Here is an 8,170-nt window from a genome sequence, read left to right as displayed (position 1 = left end):
GGCCTACCCGCTGTGCTATAGCTCCAGCTCTTAACTACTTTTTCAAAAGAACATGTAACAACCAATCAGCCCTAAAAATAAAGAATAGAGAGGATTAATACAGTACTTAAACTGCATATATTTTATTTAGTTTAAATATATTTAAGATATATATGCACTAAGATGTATATATGTATATATAAAGTTAAATGCATATATATATTAAATATATATAGCCTAAGAATATTTTTTGTTTATATTTATATTAATAAGAATTTTGCATGAATTTTTACCCTCATTCATTGATGTAAGAGTTGATTCTTGGAAACAAAAGTGGTCTTGAAGAAAATAAATCACTTAGTTTTTAGGAGTAGCACTGTGGCACAGTAGCACTGTCCTCCAGTTCATACATTTACTCGAGCGGGCACCAGTAACCTCTCACAACAAATTGTGAGACTTCTTGTTACTGTTTTTGGCATATTGAATACATCATGGGTCGCTTGCCAGGCTTTGCCATACGAGTGAGATACTCTGAGTAGCTTGCTGAGCGTTCCGAGAGGGGTGGAGGTTTCAAACCTGGGCCGGAGCATGCAAGGCAAATGCCCTACCCACTGTGCTATCACTCCAGCCCGTTTTTCAGGAGTATCTTTCTTAAAGAAGAGATAGAAGCCGAAACACAGATTAATATGAATAAAAAAGTCAATATTATTGGAACATTGTTTCAGCTAGATGAATTATTTATGCATGTAAAGCTTTAATTAAAGCTATGTCAAGTATTGAGATGATTTTTTTTAAAAAAATGTTTGATAATCTTTAATCAGAGATATAGTACAGCAGGTAAGGGACTTATCTTTTTCTGACCCACCCACAACATCATGGATCTCATATGGTCCCCAAACTACCATTCAGAGTCATTTCTGAGCACAAAACCAGAAGTAAGCCTGACCACAATCAAACATGCACAAAAATTAATAGCAAAACAATAAAACTGGGGCAACATTGATAGCACAGTGAGTAGGACATTTGCCTTGCATACTATCAATCTCAGCATTGCCATGGTCCCCAGAGCATCACCAGGATTAATTCATGAATGTAGACCCAGGAGTACCTCCTGAGCATTACTGAATATGATTTCCTCCACCCATAAATACAACAACAAAACTTTGCTAACACCATGTCTTGGGAAATTAGCCCATAATTAGCCCATAACCTCACCAGAAAGATAGCTTAGGTGACAGAGCTTGTACCTAATGTACGTGAGATCCTCAGTTCAATCCCCAGAACTGCATGCCTTTTGTTACCCAGGAATTCAGGACCCTAGCTGTTTGGGTGAAGCAATTGAAAGGTAATTTAGGAAAGCGATAGATAGATAGATAGATAGATAGATAGATAGATAGATAGATAGATAGATAGATAGATTTTAAATTGTTATCTGAAAAAGGCATACAAAGAATAAATAAAATGTGAATGCAAACTATCTTATTTTTAAAGTCAGGGATTTACAGAAAGTAAAAAGAATAAGAGAAAAAGTCTAAAAAGACAAAATCTACAACATAAAATGTTATATATTATTCATAAAAACCACTTACATAAGTCTTGAAATGCATAGTTATATGAAAAAACAGATAAGGATATAGACAAAACATAAGTCTAGCAGGAGGCCAGTTATGAAAATAGTGATTATGACAACCTGTCTTTTATAATTAGAAACTCGTTGGAATAATTTCATAAGAGTTTGATAATTAATGAAGCAGTGAAGTTTTCTCCTAGGAATAATACTGCAGTAGATAGAAAAAGTCAATTCGATGGAGATGATAGGAAATAATGAAATGAGGTCAATATCTATGCCTGCAATGTCTATTTTTTCCAGCCAAGCTTTATTATATCCTGGCTGACTCATACTTGTGTAAGTGATCACATAACTATTTATAATGAAGCCCAGAATATAGGTTTCTTATATCTATACATAGTTAACTTATGTTGTAATTTTAGTCCATTCAGCTATTTCCTTTGTTTGTAGTTTTTGTGTACAAATTGTCAAACAAGCTTTCAATTTTATGTTCAACAACTCTTGAACATACAAATCAGGATAGAAATCTAATAATAACGTTTAAATATATGACCCAATGCTACAAAAAAAGAGAGAAGAAATCTGATGAGACGTTCAGGTTGTTTTGCTTTGTTTTTCGCCCCCTCACAGGCTAGTTAGACTAAAGATATGTTTGTGAACTAAATTAATATATAGGGGAAAAGACAATTTAAGTATCATTTGAAGTTAAAAATCAGAAAAACCTGTCCAACGTGTAAGCTAGAAATGTTATAGGCTTAGCATATGGAGCATGCATTCACTAATTAGAAAATTATTAATGAGTATTAATAATGACAGACAGTATAGTATGAGCTGCAGAGTAAAGCAATAGATAAAATGCATGATATCTTTAAATTTTGTCCAAATTCTGGTGAACTGCATGATTTAGTCTTTTCATATTGATTGCATAAAATCCCACTGTGAATAGATATAATTTCTTTGTCCAGTATTTTTTTTTGACATTTAGATCATTTCCAATTCCTGGAAACTTAAGCTTAATATTAAGTGGTGGATTATAATGCTTTTCTATTAGTATCATTTTAAAATAATAAAAATAATCGCGATAGCCCAGAGGTAGGGCATTTGCCTTCCATGTGGCTGGCTGGCCGAGCCGGGTTCGATTCCTCCAAGATTCCTCTACCCCTCTCAGAGAGCCCTGCAAGCTACGGGGAGTATCTCACCCACACGGCAAAGCCTGGCAAGCTCCCCGTGACGTATTCAATATGACAAAAACATACTAACAACGAGTCTCACAATGGAGACATTACTGGGCCTGCTCCAGCAAATCGATGAACAACGGGAGGACTGTCCTACAGATGTTAAATAATCAAAACAATAAAATCTGTACATGATCTCTATTGCCTCAAAGTAGTTTTGAGTTTCATATCAGCAGAATATAAATTCCAGCATCTAGAAGGTAATGTATGTCATTTCATATATTTCATGCATTATTAAACATATTGCTTCATATCAATTTTTTCTTTTCCTTTGAATCTCCATTGCCATACTTTAAGATGGACTTTAGTTGTATAATCAGTTTATTGTTGACTATGTATCTGTTTATGTGTGTTTTTCAATCCAGTCACATCTTAGTTATCTTTATTTATTTATTTATTTTTCCTTTTTGGGTCACACCCAGCAATGCACAGGGGTCACTCCTGCCTCTGCACTCAGGAATTACTCCAGGCAGTGCTCAAGAGACCATATGGGATGCTGGAAATCGAACCCGATATGGCCGCATGCAAGGCAAACGCCCTACCCTCTGTGCTATCACTCCAGCCCCAATATCTTAGTTGTCTTTAATGCAGAGCTGAAGAATGATTGGCTGCCAGGCTATTTAAGCTCATGAAATCATGTGGTCTGACCATTTGACAAGATGAAGCCATCATGTATTTTTTTCATGGGTTTTCATCGTTTGTTCATCTGTATTATATGACCCAGGAATATAAACAAATTAAATAATTATATATTACATATTATCTTCTTTTTCTGTTGGTCATCTTTATGTGTATGTAAGTTTCTAATTACCATATATTTCTATGCCTTGAGACTTAATTTAATATATTATGTGGATAGGTCAACAAGCAGCAAAATTCTTCGTTTTTCATTGCCTAAAAAAGAAACTCTTCTTCATTTCCTTAAAATTACCTACTATAATTTTAAATTTGCATGGCAATTTTGACAATGATAAAAAGCATTTATAAAAACTCCAGAATTATCTCTATTGACAAATTAATATTTTACTTCTTTTTTTATAATCAATGTTTCAATTGTGATGTTCCGCCCACACAGCAAAACCTGGCAAACTGAGAACATCTGTCCCAGGATACCATTTAGAACTCCACTGTGTTTATTTTTCACATATTTTTGTGGTCCCGTTGTCAATGATTAATTCTTAGTTTGTTTTGGTTTTGTTTACATAGACTATTTTGAAAAATATTGATAAAATTCATGGAGAATTATTTAAATTACATATCTGAATTGAAATTGGAAATTTATACATTATACAAATGTATATGCATATTTATGTTATATTTTAAAATAATTTTATTATTCTTTTACATTAATTTTAATAAAAATTTCTCATTGTATTTAGATACCTCCTTGTAGACTCTTATACTAGGAATACTTAAAAATTTTAGTCTGCTGGAATTATCTCTATTTTTTTAGTCAAATTATTTTTAATCTGTTCATCTTTTCTATGTTCTTAACTCCTTTTCTTTTTAATCTTTAGGCCACACCTGGCAGTGTTCAGTTCTTACTCCTAAGTATGTGCTCAAGGATCATTCCTTCCAGGGCTCAGAGGACATATGTAGTTCGGGGATCAAATTTGGTTTGACTGTGATCAAATCAAGGGTCCAAAATGCTGTATTATCATCACTCCAGTCCTGTGTGTGTGTGTGTGTGTGTGTGTGTGCACGTGTCTGTGTGTATTAGTTCAGAAAACTCCATTTATGCTTAAGACTAATACCAAAACTACAGCATAGAAATTATTTAAATAAAATATCTGTGCAAAGTAATTTGTTCCTTTCTTTGTGGGATCTCAGGAATGATTACTTTAGCACTGTAGCACTGTCTCCCTTTGTTCATCAATTTGCTCAAGCAGGCACCAGTAATGTCTCATGACAAATTGGGAGACTTGTTGTTACTGCTTTTGGCATATTGAATACATCACAGGGAGCTTGCCAGGCTTTGCCGTGCAGGCAAGATACTCTCAGTAGCTTGTGGGCTCTCTGAGAGAGGTGGAGGAATCAAACCCGGGTTGGCTGCATGCAAGGCAAATGCCCTACCTGCTGTGCTATTGCTCTAGCCCATATATTAGTATGATTACTTTATTAGGCAGAAAATAGAAGTGTTTACTATAAGTGAATTTAATATCCTTAATAAAAGCTTTGGTTCATAGCTGTCTAACATTTTAACTATGACAGAAAGACAGTTGAAATTTTAACCATGTGGTTTAATTTTTTCTGCTCTGAAACTCATGGCTTAACTCTGATATTTCCTATAACTTGAAATTCCAAAGCCTCATCAGACTGATTTTGGAAAGGACAACTAAATTCTGTTCAGAAGAAAATAGTATAAATACTGTCAGCTATAGCTTTTACCAACATACTTAGTTACAATTCCTCTACATCTAAAATTACTGAAATTTTATTTGATAATCCCTTCTAGTTATTTTTGTATCATAAATCCATGTATCATTTATTTATGCAAAATAATTTAATGATGAGGCCTGAGAGATATACAGTGGTTAGTGCACCACTTTTTTATGAGTAAACCCAGTACCTCATAGGGTACCCAGAGACCTCCAGGAGTGATCCCTGAGTTTAGAACCCAGAGAAAGACCTGAGCACTGATGCATGTGATGTCCCTACCATCACCCCTCAAAAAAATTATTTTTAATGACATCCTAAGGGATAGGAGCAAAGATAATTGTGTCTGTAGTGTCTTTTGGTTAATTAACTGGACTTCCCACCTAAATGTTTCGATTAAAACACAGAATAAACAAATTATATTAGACTCTTCTAAATATCATCATTGATATGTATCATTTTTGTATTAGTGTATCAAAATCAATCAAATAAGATGATGCTGCCAAGAATGTTTTTTGTAACCTTCTGTGGTGACTCTTAAAAGCAGTGTATTGATTGTTACTTGTTTATATATGTGATTGCTGTTACCACATACATAGATGTTTTTTAAAGATTAAGTGGAAATTTATTTTTTTAAATTGAAATATTTTAAAAAGAAAAAAGAGGAGGGCTGGAGGTAAGAGTGAAAAATATAAACCTCATGCTTTGCAGGCAGCCAACTGCATATAGATTCCATCCCTACAAATGGCCATTTAAACGCCAGCAGTAGTCACTCGAGCTTAGAGATAGGTGTAGTTCCTGACACTTCCCTAGAAACCAAAAGAGGATAGCAGTGTAGCACTGTCCTCCCATTGTTCATCAGTTTGCTCAAGCAGGCACCAGTAATGTCTCCATTGTGAGACTTGTTGTTACTGTTTTTGGCATATCAAATATGCCATGGGGAGCTTGCCAGGTTCTGGCGTGCAGGCGGGATACTCTTGGTGGCTTGCTGGCCTCTCTGAGAGGGATGAAGTAATCGAACCCAGATCAGCCACATGCAAGGCAAATGCCCTAGCTGCTGTGCTATTTCTCCAGCCCAAAAAGAGGATAAGGAAAAAAATTCTGTTGAATCTATCATTTCATATACTTAAAGACATTTTATTATAAATATATAAGAAAGATTTAAACTCCTAATAATGATCAAGAAAGATAGTCTGATATCTTCCAACTAATCTTTATCCTTTTGTTTGTAGTGTGGTATTAAGAAATAATAGGTTAATTTAATATTTAAAATAACATCACATACACAGAGACTTTTATTAAATAATTTATCATTCTGCACACTTAATTGACTAATAGTGAATTTAATTCTCCCTATCAAATTATTTTCTTTAACATATTTGGGGTAGAAAAAAGCACATCCAGTGATACCCAGACCTTACTCCTGACTCTGCTCTGAGATCAGTCCTGGTGCAACTCAGGGATGACACGGGGTATGGGAGATTAAACTCAGATGTTGGGGTGTAAGCAAGTGCCTTAAGCACTGTACTATCACTCTGGCTCTTTTCATTCATGTTTTTAAACAGCCCCAACAATTCTGTAGATAAATATTTAATCACAAGTGCCTTATTTCAATCGCTATAAAACAATTCATGTTTTATTTGTCAACTATAATAGCAAGATATAAGCAGCCCCAAGGGCATATTTTAAAACATGTTTTTATGCCAAAAACTGTTTTTTGAAAGTGGAAAAATATTTTTTGTTGTTGTTCCTGGTTAGAATAGTTAATGAGAAAGCCACTAAGCATCTTGGCATATATCTTCATGTGAACAAAGATTATAATTTCACGCTAGGAAATAATTTGTGATGAGTTGGTTATGCTGTACATAAGAGTAATATGAACTGATATTTTTTAAGTAGCTCAGAAGACAAGAGGTTTTGAGGCTAAAGATATAGTACAGCAGATAAGGTGCTTGTCTTTCATAGGTTTGACATGGGCTCAATCCCTAGCTTCCTATATGGTCACTGAGCTCTGCCAGGAGTGGTATAGACACTGCAGAGCCAAAAATAAATCCTAAATACTGCTGAGTGTGGTCCAACCCTACCTCCACATCAGAAAAAGAAAACAAGAAATCTTTACAAAGTTTTCTTCGACTCATCATTTTTTTATTTCTGTTTGAAAAAAAGTAGTGAAAAACTCTTTTAACTTTATACTCAACAAGCATACAGTGAAGATAAGCAATACATATATATGAGGTGAAAAGAAATGCCTGCTTGTGGATAATACACATTCTCAAGATAAGAGTAACTGAACACAGTGATATATTGAGCTAATCCTTATCTAGAACACAAAAGTTGCTTTTCAATTTATATGTTTTTCTTTTCTACAATCAAATATCACAAAAATATTGCTGTGCCTGGGCATTTTTAAAATACTACTTTTGACCCTGTATTGGAAAACTAGTGATAGAGATGTCTGTTTTTGTGAATGAGACCTATACTCATAAATCGCCTCAATATCTTGAGATTACTGATTCTATGTAACAGCATATTTTGTTTCTATTTTCATAAACACCAGTGTATTTAAAACAATATCTATTCTTAAATATCCAAGCCCTTCAAGAGTAGTTATAAGGTGTATATAACTGCTCGGTACTGATGAGTTTTTTGCCCTTTTCTATTATTCTTTTCTTTTTTCAATTTTTTGGTCAGAAGGGAAACAAGGAGAGAAATACCTCTACCAAATTATTTTCCCAGGACCTTGTCTTAATGTCCCAAAGTTTAGTTAGCAGACAAGGAAGCAACCATGAATTAGGCTGAATACTTTGACTTATCATATTTATTTAAATAGAAATTTATTATCCTTAAATATAAATATAAATATCCACGTTAAATCAATCAACTCTACTGTAACAGCAGAAATGGGTGAGTTTCAAATAATTAATCCTTAATTAGTCCATATATTTCCCTGCTATCTCAATGAAGCTTAATTCTCAACATATATTGCATAGGACAAAAAAGTAAATGAAAT

At 34.0% G+C, this 8,170-nt stretch overlaps 1 non-coding gene across 1 annotated transcript; it reads right to left on the bottom strand.

The window, feature by feature from the left end:
• Positions 1-7,838: 7,838 nt before the first annotated feature.
• LOC130019518 (small nucleolar RNA SNORA36 family) lies at positions 7,839-7,968 on the bottom strand. Its single transcript, XR_008791837.1, has one exon. It is a non-coding gene; the product is annotated as a small nucleolar RNA SNORA36 family (small nucleolar RNA).
• Between the last annotated feature and the right edge of the window lie 202 nt (positions 7,969-8,170).

This window comes from Sorex fumeus, unplaced genomic scaffold, assembly GCF_029834395.1.
Source record: "Sorex fumeus unplaced genomic scaffold, SorFum_2.1 ptg000008l, whole genome shotgun sequence".
Lineage (NCBI taxonomy): Eukaryota > Metazoa > Chordata > Mammalia > Eulipotyphla > Soricidae > Sorex > Sorex fumeus.
Note: the sequence above shows the minus strand (reverse complement) of the source record. Positions and strands in the feature narration are given on the sequence as shown.